This window comes from Mandrillus leucophaeus, unplaced genomic scaffold (assembly GCF_000951045.1).
Source record: "Mandrillus leucophaeus isolate KB7577 unplaced genomic scaffold, Mleu.le_1.0 Scaffold12, whole genome shotgun sequence".
Taxonomy (NCBI): Eukaryota; Metazoa; Chordata; class Mammalia; order Primates; family Cercopithecidae; genus Mandrillus; species Mandrillus leucophaeus.
In genome coordinates, this window is record NW_012100320.1 from 6,540,399 (window position 1) to 6,553,563 (window position 13,165).

The window sequence follows — 13,165 nt, forward strand, 5'->3', positions numbered from 1 at the left end:
TTTTTGTATTTTTAGTAGAGACGGGGTTTCACCATGTTGGCCAGGCTGGTCTCGAACACCTGACCTCAAGTGATCTGCCTGCCTTGGCCTCCCACAGTGCTGGGATTACATGAGTAAGCCACCACGCCTGGCGAGAGGTGTTTTCTTAAGAGGAGGTCGAGGAGATATGCTTGGAGATTGTCAAGGCTTTGTGTTGGAGGTTCTGCTACTACCTGCCATAGTCCATCTCCCTTCTTTCCTGGATTTATAGCTAAGATTATATTTTCCAGCTCCCCTTTCAGTTCAGGGTGGCCGTGTGACCACATTATCTCCAGTGGAATGTAAGTGATGTAATGACATGTGGCATTCAAGGGCCTAGGGCTTAAGATTCTCCTTCCTTTTCCTTCCCATCAGCAGCAACCCAGATATGGCTGCTAACCCAGCATCAACCATGCAGATGAGAACTGGGCTCTTGGAATGGCAGAACAATAACTTGGAAAGAGCCTGGGTCTTAAGGGACTGTGTGCAGCAGAGCTGCCAGTCTTCAAGGACTATACTGTGCAGGAAAAATAAATTCCTTTGCTCCCTAAGCCATGGTTTAGTTGGATCTCTTTATTACAGCAGCTGAGCCTTACCCTAAATGGTATGTCAGATATGCACCATCTTGCGATAGGGCATCCGGTTTCTCAAACCTGGGTTCCTTTTAATAAACAATAGGCAGTTGTGGTAAACTGGAAAAAGCCCTGGACTCAAAGTTAACAAATTTGACTGCTCAGTGAAAATAATTAACATTTTGTGCTTTGCATCATAGTTGAGATTTCCTCTGTGAGACCTAATTTCTTTTCTTTTCTTTTCTTTTTTTTTTTTTTGAGACAGAGTGTCTCTGTCACCCAGGCTGGAATGCAGTGGTGCCGTCTTGGCTCACTACAACCTCCACTTCCCGGGTTTAAGCCATTCTCATGCTTCAGCCTCCTGAGAAGGTGGGACTACACGTGTATGCCACCACGCCTGGCTAATTTTTGTATTTTTAGTAGAGACAGGATTTTGCCATGTTGACCAGGCTGGTCTCAAACTCCTAACTTCAAGTGAACCACCCACCTCAGCCTCTCAAAATGCTGGGATTACAGGTGTAATTTCTTTATCTATAAAATGGCAACCACAGAGGTATGAGCAGTATAAGTGAAACTTTTAAGTTGTCAAGTGTCATGCAAACATGAGGGCCTCTCAGCGTCTGGGGCATTGGAGGGCACTAGACGTGTTCTGTCTCAGCTGAGAGGCAAGGTGGGGTCCTCTGAAGGAGGGGCCAGAGAGCAAAAGTGGGCACAGTCTGCTGCCTCGTCTCTTGGACAGATTGACATACAAGAGGCCCATGGTGGAATGTATTCCTAGCCAACTAATTGTAAAAACACGCAGAATTATAGACACAGAGAGAGCCTATAGAATACCCCACATGACTGAGAACAATCTCTGCAGAGGAGCACTGCATTAAAATAACAGCCACGGCAGGCATGAGGCCGCCTTCAGAGATAAGTGCTGGAGTTTGGCTCTAAATGCCAACATCCTTAGCTAATCTAAGTAATGCATGAGCAGGAAGAATTCCGTGGCTGGGAGCCCAAGTGGAGTTGTATAAAGAACTCTTAAGAACAGCTAGTAACCTCCAAGCAGTAGGCCCAAGTGCATGATGGGGAATGTGACATTTAATAGAATCCGAGGGGTGAGGGGCTGCTGAGAGGGCTGGGGGTGGGGGCTTGGATCTCGATGAGAGGCACGCTGTTAAGGGGCTTCTGGCAGCGCCTCCACCACGCCACAGATGGTTTCTGTCTCTGGTTCATTTGTTTTGTGCAAGATCAACTCGAGTCAGGAATCCCAGGTAAGAAAGTCCACCATCCTCTCATTAAAGAGGCCGGGAAGGGCTTGGCCAAAAAGTTACGGGGAAAGATGTCACTCCTGTTGAGAAGGGAGGCAGCCTCCTACCTCTGACATGATGGCTCCATGATTTTTGGAACTGGAACATTCTCCTAGAGATTGTCTCATATATTCTCCACCTCCCCACCCCCATCGCCAACTCTCATGTTATAGTTGGGGAAACTGAGGCCCAGCACGGGGGAGCAAAGCTCCAAAAAACACACCGTGAGTCGAGGGCTGCGGCGATCACCTCCCCCAATCCAAACCACTCCCTACTTCCCACCCACCCCATTATTTTACAAATGCAGATGAGTGCAGAGGGAGAAAGTGACAAGGTCAAGGTTTCGTTCATTTCAGGGCAGAAGGAGGAATGGTAGCTAGGCTACCTGGTCCAAAACCAGAACATTTTGACCACCACGTTTCAGCATCTTATCAGCTGAGAGTGATGACTAGCAAAGGCCTCTCTCCTGGTCTGGGACACCAGGACTTTCTGCAGCTGTTGCACTGAGATGGGCTTCCAACCTCACCCCCGAGGTTGCTGTGGCAGAATTCAGGTTCTGGGGAGTTGTTGGACTGAGCAGGCTCCTCTCAGGTCCTTGCCTCATGGGCCTCTCCTACACGCTGATGGGGAAACAGAGCATGCAAGCCAAGTTGGATGTCCCTGGCTTTCATAACCTCCTCTCGGAAGAGATAGCCTATCACTTTTGTATTCTTTTTTGAGATGAGGTCTCACTCTGTCACCCAGGCTGGAGTGCAGAGGTGCTATCACAGCTCACTGCAACCTCCACCTCCCGGGTTCAAGTGATCCTCCTGCCTCAGACCCCAAGTAGCTCGGTAAGTGGGACCACAGGTGCATACCATTACACCTGGCTAATTGTTGTATTTTTTGTAGGGATGGTGTTTCTCCATGTTGCCCAGGCTGATCTTGAACTCCTGGGCTCAAGCAATCTGCCCTCCTCAGCCTCCCAAAGTGCTACGATTACAGGCATGAGCCACCGCGCCCCACTCACTTTTGTTACATTCTAGTTCTCAGCAGCATTAGGTCCAGGTCCCCCACCCCATACTCCTAACCATTACACAGATGTGTGCACACACACACAAGGAGAGGTCTACACAGGGCCTGAATACCAGGCGGCGGAGGTCACCAGGTGCTTTTCAGAAGCTGTTGACTGTAATTCTCTAGCAGTACATAAAAAGCATCCTGGTCTTGTAGTAGCCTCACATCATATGAAGGGCCCTCGTCCCTTCAACCAGGGCTCTCCTGCTAGGTTTATGACTTCATGTCTTTGACCTCCACTGGCTGGGAGGCTCATGGGGGCAGGGGAGTCATTGCCTATGGTGCATGCAACAGGCCCTCCGCTAATACTGTGCTCTTTAGAGTAAGTGGAGGGTAGAGAAAGGTTTCTCAGTTCTGCCTTAATTCAGAAGTGCCCCAGGCAGCAAATTGTTGCTGCTTCTTATGGAATGGCAGGTGCTTTGGACAAATGTTTTGGAAGATTTTTGGAATTCCAGAGTACTGCAGAGAGTACTTTCAGACATGGTTGTCAGTTGGAAGAGAAACTGAAAAGGGCCTGGACCAGGCTGGGCTGGACACATTATATATCCACAATATCCTGGACTGAACTTGAGCCATTCTGTATTTATGTGATTGTCCTGCTGTTGACAAAGAGCAAGTCCAAGCCTGAGGAGTGTTTTGTCTCTCTATTACTACTATTAATAGACACAAAGACTAAATATCAATAAAGGCCAAAACGAGCGAAGAAAGTGGCAGCCCTTTTATTTGCAAATATGCACGCACTCTCGGGCGAGGGTCACTGGTCCGCGGGAAAGGGCCAGGGAAGTCGCGCCGGGCTCTCAGGTGAGGTTCTCCAGTCCACGAATGTGGGAGCTGAAGAAGTCACTCTAGCTCCTGCCGGCAGCGGACTTTCATGCATTGGTACTGGAAGGGGGAGGGCAGTGGGCGGGATAAGGGCGTGATAGGGGCGTCTCCATAGGCGTGGCCGGCTAAGTTTCAATCGGATTGAGGTCACCTGGCACATGCTCAGTTGATTTGCATCTTCCGGGTCGCGGGCTGCATTTTCCCCCGCGGCTGCATTTTCCCCGGCGCGGGAAAGTTGGTGAGGAAGAACCCGGAAGCAACATGGATTGTGCCTTCTTGTTCACCTTCCTCCATCTTGTCCTTTCTCCCTCACCCAAACAAGGAGTAGGGTAGATTCCACTGAAGAAATGTTCCCATGCCAGTCGTCTTGAGAGGAAGTTTGTCCTGGGTAGAAATTGAGAACTCAAGATGTGGACCTTTGGGGTGAGAAAGAAGTGTGTTCTCTCTCTCTCAACAAAGTTGGGTCTGCCCTACAAGGGAAGACATGTTCCGAGCAACCCGAGACAAAGGGCTGGGCTGGACTCTGCTGATGGGGGATAAGCTGGGGCTGGACAGCTAGGTAGCCCTGTAAGGTTATCTGGGCACCAGCCTGGGCTCTATAGACTCTGAGAAAATCCACATTGGTCACCGTGTTGAGCATGTCTTTACATTTTATTCTTTTTCCATGGTGTCCACATTTAGTCAGTGATTTGTTTTGTGCGACCACCAGAGCAGGCGCCAGAGAAAAGGCAAGCAGGCAAGGTAAAAAGAAACTTTATTAGCTAGCCAATGTGAAAGAAGAAAGAGCGAAGGTCACCGGCCTCCGGCGGTGGAGGCCGAGGAAGTCGCTCTGGCGTTCTCGGGCGAAGTTTCTGGGTCGCATATGAGGAGGGGCCGAGGAAGTTCGCGCCGCGTGTGTGCCCGGAGCGGCTTTATGTCTTGGGCCTGGGAGTGGGAGGGCAGTAGGCCGGACATGGGCGGGTCAGGGGGCCGTGTGGTAGGCGCGGCCAGGTAGGTTTCGGTTTCCTGGGTCCGACGTCAGGTTGCGTCTGCGCAGTTGACCTGTGTCTTTCCCCGGGCGCGGGAAAGTTGGTGATGAAGAACCCGGAAATACGCCATCTTAGTCCCTTTTGTTCTTTGTTTTCCTCCTCCTTCCGTTCAGACAGTCAGCTCCTGCTAGACACTGCATCTGGGTTCTGTTGAGTGTCATGCACTGAGGGGAAGGCCCCCGCCATGCTTGGGGCTGAGTGGTCACCATACCTGGCCTCAACATTTTAATAGAACTTTTCACTTTACAAAACAATTTCCCACTCAGAGTGCTGGGCTCGGTGCGGGGACAGCCATGCTCAGCAGGGCGGGAAATCACAGCAGGTGTGCAGACTACTGAGGAAGCAGGACAGGGAGAACATAAGGGCAAGCTCTGGGGCAGTGGAAACCTAGCACCTGGGGGCTCTCCAGAATCGCTAGGGATGCTCTGCAGGGACTGAGTTCCTATGTGGGCCAGTAGGGTTCAAAGGAAATTGTAATTTGAGCATTAAATGGAGATAAGGCAGTTTATTTTCATTGGCTGGGGAGGCCTGAACATAGCTGTTCTATTATATGTTGTGGTAGTAAAAATAGATAACAGCAATAATCTAGTATGTTAACGTGTGAGGTTTTTTTGTTTGTTTTTTGAGACAGGGTCTTGCTCTGTCACCCAGGCTGTAGTACAGTGGAACATTGCGGCTCACATAATCATTCAACTCCAAGGCTAAAGTGATCCTTTCACCTCAGCCTCCTGAGTAGCTGGGACTACGGATGTGCCCCATCATGCCTGGCTAATTTGTGTGTTTTGTGTGCAAATGGGATCTTATTATGTTGCCTAAACTGGTCTTGAACTCATGGGCTCAAGTGATCCTCCTGCCTCTGCCTCCCAAAGTACTGTGATTACAAGTGTGAGCCACCATGCCTGGCCTCAACATTTTAATAGAACTTTTCACTTTACAAAATAGTTTCCCATATATCCATTTCTAGTTGATCCTCAGAATAATCTTATATATAGAACAGGCATCAGATTGTTAATTGTTCTTATTAATTACAAGATTAAACTATATGAAATTGCCATATTAATAAGTCAAACACTGTTAATGTAAACAACTTTGTATGGTTTATTCTCATATTACATAAATCATAACTATTAACAATAATAGTGTCTTAGTCCATTTTGTGTTGCTATAACAGAGTACCATAGACTGGGTAATTTATTTTAAAAAGAAATGTATTTCTTACAGTTCTAGAGGCTGGGAAGTCTAAGATCAAGGGGCTCACATCTGGCAAGTGCCTTCATTCTGTGTCAATCTGTGGCAGAAGTGGAAGAGCAAAAGAGCCTGAGAAAGCAAGAGGGGAAGGAGGGCAAATTCATTCCTTTTATCAAAAACCAACTCCTGAGATCATGAACCCACTCCTTCAATAGCAGCATTAATCCATTCATGAGGGCTGACCCCACGTGACATATTACCTCTTTTTTTTTTTTTTTTTTTCCTAGAGGTATGACACACTCTGTTGCCCAGACTGAAGTGCAGTAGCACAGTCATAGCTCTCTGCAGCCTTGACCTCCCAGGCTCAAGTGATCCTCCTACCTCAGCCTCCTTAGTAGCTGGGACTTCAGGCATGCACCACCACACACAGCTGTTTTTTAAATTATCTTTTGTAGATACAGGGTCTCCATATGTTGCCCAGGCTGGTCTTGAACTCCCGGGCTCAAGCAGTCCTCCCACCTTGGCCTCCCAAAGTGCTGGAATTATAGGCATGAGCCTTCATGCCTGGCCACTAATCACCTCCTAAAGCTCTAACCTCTCAAAACTGCTGCACTGGGGACTAAGTTTTCAACACATGAACTTTGAGGGACACGTTCAAGCCACAGCATGTAAGAACTTTAAAAAAAAAATCATGTACCTGGCATATTGTTAAGCGCTCTTCACACATTTTATCTCCGTCAGTTCTCAGGAGAACGTGATGAGGTGCATATTCTAGTGGATATAGAAATGTTCCTTTCAGGTTCCTCTTCAGAGCCCCCACACTCATTCCCAGCTGCGGGGAATATTGGCTACTTCCCTCACTGGGAATTGCCCTTGGCCACAAGTCACTGCTTTCACTAAGGTGATGCCCAGACCCTGGGGGTAGTCATTAGGCCGTGACTGGCTGATGTGAGGATATGAAGACTGGGCCTCTTGCCTCCATTTGGGACCCTCTGAAGGGCCATGTAGCTCAGAGCTCCCTGTAGGATTGACTCTTCCTGGTTGCAAACACATTGGGGGTCATCTCCCTCTTCTCAATCCTGCCCTCTCACTTACTTTCAGATGTGTGTCCCAAAATTACTATCTAAGAAACCTTCTGCGGACAGAAACCACCTCCATCTCAGAGTCTGCTTCCAGGAAACCCAAACTTAGGACAGTTGGTGTCAGAGGGGTTCAAGGTGGCAGACTCTAAAGTGGGCGTTTAGAGAGGGATCGCGTGCTAGTTAGGTCTCTGTGAACTGGTGTAGGAGAGGTAAGGATAGTCCCTGACATGCTGTAACTGCATGATGGCTAAAACTTGCATTTCTGGTGAACTGGGGTGTGATAGGGTTCAGAAAATTCGACTTCAAAAAATAACACCTTAGGAATTGGGAAAACGTTAGAAACAGGAAGGCTACTGTCACCTTCCCCTCTCCCTTCTTCCCTGAAGCAGGCCATAAAACTTAGGAAGGTCACAATCTGACCTTCTCCCAGCCTTCTCTCCTAAAAACCCTCAGGTGACAGATGTCCTGCCCTATACCTTGAGGGAATGTCACACAAGAATGACAAGAATCTAAACAAAGAGGCCTTGTGAAGATCCCCCTCTACAGTTTATTACTATTAGATCATCACCCCTTTGTCTAGTTAGACTTCTGCAGGACTGTTCATTCTTCATCAAAGCCAAGTATAAGGATACACAGGTTTCCCTGTTTCTTTGAGCCTTCATTTCTGAAGCCTCCTGTGTCATGTAAAACCAATATTAAATACATATGTATGCTTTTCTCTTGTTAACCTGTCTTTTTTTGAGATGGAGTCTCACTCTGTCACCCAGGCTGGAGTGCAGTGGTGTGATCTTGGCTCACTGCAAGCTCTTCCTCCCCGGTTCACACCATTCTCCTGCCTCAGCCTCCCGATTAACTGGGACTACAGACACCCGCCACCACACCCAGCTTTTTTGCATTTTTTAGTAGATACAGGTTTCACTGTGTTAGCCAGGATGGTCTCGATCTCCTGACCTCATGATCTGCCCGCCTTGGCCTCCCAAAGTGCTGGGATTACAGGCGTGAGCCACCGCGCCCAGCTGAACCTGTCTTTTGTTAGAGTCTCAGCCAAGAACCTAGCAATGAGTAGGAAGATAAATCTTTTCTCCTCTACATATGGTATATGGGTGGAAGGGATCACACTCATTGGTGTAGTATCTCTGGCAACTGGGGGCCATAGTGACTATAAGGACTATGGAAATGAATGACTGTTGCTGAGTCTATTTACTTGCTAAAGAGACTTCATGATAGCCTCAGAGTGAATAATCACCAAGGTAAAATGTGAAAGCCAGATGGCCTCCTGGGCAACTGTTAAGGAAATCCCTCCTACAAAAGGAGGATCAGGCATAGGATTTAATGGTAAAAATAGCAGAGCTTTGGAGAAGGTATGATTTTTTTAGCCCTGACAGGCCTCCAATGCCAGGGTCAGAGCCCTAATAGTGGGAACCTGAGATTTGGGTTGGGGATATATGAGTAGATGCAGTCAAGCACCTTGAATTCTCAGGTCCTTCTGAACCCACTGGGTTTGCAGAAGTGACACACTTCTTGTTGGCAAACAGTGGTGTCCCTTGTTTGAAGATTGCATTAGTCTGTTCTCACACTGCTATAAAGAACTACCCAAGACTGGGTAATTTACAAAGAAAAGAGGTTTAATTGGCTCACAGTTCCACAGGCTATACAGGTCTGAGAGGCCTCAGGAAACTTACAGTCATGGCAGAAGGTGAAGAGGAAGCTGGCACGTCCTACATGACTGGAGCAGGAGGAAGAAAAAGATGGGGGAGGTGCTATACACTGTCAACTAGATCTCATGAGAACTCACTCACTAGCATGAAAACAGTAAGGGGAAATCTGCCCCCATGATCCAATCACCTCCCATCAGGCTCCTCCCCTAACACTGTGGATTACAATTCAACATGAGATTTGGGTGGGGACACAGAGCCAAACCCTATCAAAAATCATACAAGGTTTCCAGTGAGGCAGGTGCCATACATGAGGATGCTTGTCCTCCTCAGAACCTAACTTCACTTCCTTCCTGGCAGTCTAATAAACAACAAAAGTCAAATCCCAGCTGTGCTGAGCATGCTAAGGTTAGGAGAGGCACTATATGCTGCAGAAGCCACAGGATCCGGCTAATACATTTAAGCAAGCACAGCACAGAACTGGGTCCTAAGTAGGCTGGATCAACAGGGGAGGAAGGTAAAGGTGGATACGAGCAGGTATTAATATGGGAGTACTCTCCATGATACAGAATTTAACACTTTGGCAACTCAGGATAAGCTAGTGAACACACTTCAAAGATGGATTTTAGAAGCTTAGGAAAAGCAATGGTTCACACTAAGTGAAGTAGAAATATTAGAACTGCTGTGGCAGATGATGAAGGAGAAGTTCAAGTCTTGGAGAAGTAGTCCGGGCATGGTGGCTCGTGCATGTAATCCCAGCACTTTGGGAGACTGAGGTGGGCGGATCACTTGAGGACAGGAGTTGGAGACCAGCCTGGCCAACATGGTAAAACCCTGTCTCTACTAAAAAATGCAAAATAAATAAATAAATAAATAAATAAATAAATAAATAAATAAGCCAGGTGGGGTGGCCTGTACCTATAACCCCAGCTACTCAGGAGTCTGAGGCATGAGAATCACTTGAACCTGGGCCAATATTTTGCCACTGCACTCCAGTCTGGGCAACAGAGAGATTCTATCTTAAAAAAAAAAAAGGAAAAGAAAAAAAGTCTCAGACAAGTGGGCCTGCTAGAGTGTTTGCAGTGCCTCAAGCCAGAAAACCCATCAGCCAACTCTGTTCTGTGGGAGGCCCTGGAGAACACTGTATTTACTGAAGCAATAAGGAATGTGTCTGTGGGGACTGGAGGTGGCATCAGCTTCACTGACAGTAGGAGGTGCTGTTACAGAACTGGGCTCCCTGATGCCCATGGATATGTTAGAATCCTAAAATAACAGAGGTCAGGTGGTGGTGCTTGACCTTTAAACCAAGGTGAGTGCAATTGCAATGAACAGCAAAATTGGATCCTGACCCACAGAGCACTATGGAGATGGCTAATAGAACACAGTGTTCCTAGAAGCAAGATAGAGGGGTGGCCAACAGTGCATTGCTTAATTTAGACAGCCAAAAGAAATCAAGGATGGATGATCAGGGGGCTGAAGGCAGCCACCCCCAGTAATACATCATGATTTCTTATCCTGTTTTTGGACCTGAGCCATTGATTAAAAGAGAGGCTAGGTCCCTGTGAGGAAGGATCATGTAATATCACGGCAAATGTGTTCAGTAGTAATGCCCCAGACCTTTCTTGAAAGAATCTATGGTCATTTGCTGTGTATTACCATGAGAAAGGGGGAATTCTGAGGGCTTTGAAGGACTATTAGCCATGAGATCTAACTCGACACTGATAGCTAGTGACCCAAAGTGCTTTTATATCCCTCCCTCCCATCAGAATGAGGGAGTATGGATTCCAGGTGACAATGAAGCCCTGATCCTGTTCCAGTTCACAGTGAGTCCATTGGGCGGGTCTACCAACCCACTGTGGTCATATCCCTGATTCCTGAATGCTTTGGAATGGACATACATGGTAGTTGGTAGAACCCTAGCATTGGTTCCTTGAGTCTCTAAAAGTGCTGCCTCTCCTTTGCCAAAATAGTAAATCAAATACAAGATTGTTTATTATTCCAGGAGGAATGGCAGGAAGTAGTTCCACCTTCAAACATTAAGGAAATACAGGGATGGTGGTTTTTGTTGTATCCCCATTTAATTCACCAATCGGGTCCCTACAAAAATTGCATAATCATGGAGACTGAGAGTACACTCCCACAAACTTAACCAGGTAGTATCCCTACTTGTGGTTGTTGTGCTACATGTGGCATTTTCCTGGAGCAGATGAATACACGCTTCAAACAAGGTACATGACCAATCATGTCCTTATTGCCTTCTTTTCTATCCCTATCAGAAAGGAGAATCAGAAGTAGCTCACATTCACATGGAACAGACAATTGTATACATTTGCATGTTGCCTCAGGGCCATGTTAACTTTGCTGCCTTTATCATAATGTCCAAAAGGATCTGGCCCATCTGGATTTTTCATGGAATATCTCATTAGTCCAACATATCAATAACATCATGCTAATGAGATCAAATGAGCAAGAAATGACAAGTACATTAAAGACCGTGGCATGACACATTCACTCCAGAAGGTGGGAAACAACTCCTACCCAGATTCAGGGCCCAGACATATCACTGAAATGCATAAAGGTCTAGTGGTCTGGGGATAAAGGTAAAGGAGCGCTGGAGCGCTGAGGTAAAGAATGTAAAGAACAGGGCAACCCACTCGGGTCCCCTTCCATGCTGTGGAAGCTTTGTTCTTTTGCTGTCCACAATAAATCTTGCTATTGAAAAAATAAAATGATTAAAGAACAAATGGTGAGCCATCACATTTGTACATCAGTACAAGGATGGCATGAAACTGTCCTCCACAGCTGCAGCTGATACCACAGGGAGGCTGAGGGGATGTGATGCAGGGCACTGGCAGTGTCTACCCCATTTTACAGATGAGAAACTAAGTCTCTGAGAGGTTAAATAAATTGCCCAAAAACACAGTCCTGGCAAGTGGTGGATCTAAGATTAAAATCTAGATCTATCTGACTGGAAAGCCCATGTTCTTTAATACGTATGTTGTATAGATAAGGAGGCTGGGAACAGAGAGATTAAGTGGCCTCTTGTTGCATCTTGGGCTCCCTGGGAGGCAGATTCCGAGACAGATTGGCATGCAGGAAGAGTATTGGGAAGTGTTCCCAGGATTGACACCCTGAGGGGGAGTGGAGAAGGCAGGGCCGGGCAGAGGGAGAGGCTGGGCTGTGATGCCGTCACTGTACCTCTGGAGTGCTCTGCACAGGTGTCCCCTGTTGGCAGGAGGGGGCGGAGCCTTGCTATTCCGGCACAGAGGCAGTCCTTGGGCTGCCCCAGGAAGAGGACATCACCTTGAGAGAGAAGGTCCTCTTCAGCCAAGGGCAGTTCCCCTGGGACACTCTGCCTACCACTGTCAGCCTTTGATACTTCCAGCTGCTGGGGCGAATGACTGCTTCAGGCCTGGTAGAGCGGATCTGGGGTGATGTACCCCAGCATCCACTCTACCTCTTTAGGGTCCTGCAGCTAGTGGACAGCACAAAAGTAGGTCCTCTGACTCCAAAACTAACATAGTCCTGCTTTGCCAGCTCCATAATGGGTCCCCTATCTCAGAGTGAACAACCAAGACTGTGGGATCATTGATTGGAAAAGAACTGTAATCCACTCAAACTTGATCAAATTAGAAGGAGAGAGTGTTGGTCATAGGAATCTTAGCTGAGGAGAGGGAAAAGATTTCATTCATTCAAAAATATATATTGAATGATGACCATATACCAAGCTCCGTTCTCAGTGTTGGAGAGACAACAAGAAAGTAATCAAAGCTCCTGCTCACGGAAAACCCTTTCTAATGGAGGAGGTGTCGGGGAAGGCCCAGTCCTCCTGGAGACCGGGAACAACCTGCCTCCTTAAGAGATAGAGGAGCCAAATGTGTGTCTCATCTTTTCGTAAACTGTCTATAGGAGAATAATACTGGGTTAATTTCTCATCTGCTTATCAGCCATATACAAGTAAATGCATAGGGAAAGGTTGGTAACAGTTGTTACCTCTGGGGAGGGAGTAAAATGGGGAGCTTGAATTTTCTGTCTCTCTTTCCTGCCGTTCCTTCCTTTTCGGTAGTTCCTCATTTTGCTAGTGTACCCACGGTCTAACTGCTGCGTATAAAGCCAGTGTCAGAGACGGCCCCTGCTTTCTTCCCAGTTCTAGTTTCAGGCCTGAAACAGCAGCTGGAATTTCCCTGCCCTGTCTTCTCTTTTCTTCCTCTCTAGAGACTCCTCTTGCTGTCAGCTGAGAAGGGGGAAGCAGGCACCTGGAGATTCTATAAAATGGGCCACACATTTGGGAGATTTGGGAAAACAGAAGAGAGTCGTTTTGCAGGCTTTAGTCCTTTATATATTTCTGCATTACTTGAAGGTTTCATAGCAAGTGTGATTTGTGTATTACACGTCTAGCTGTTGCTGTTGTGGAGGTTTTTTGTTTTTTAGGATTTTTTTTTTTTTTTT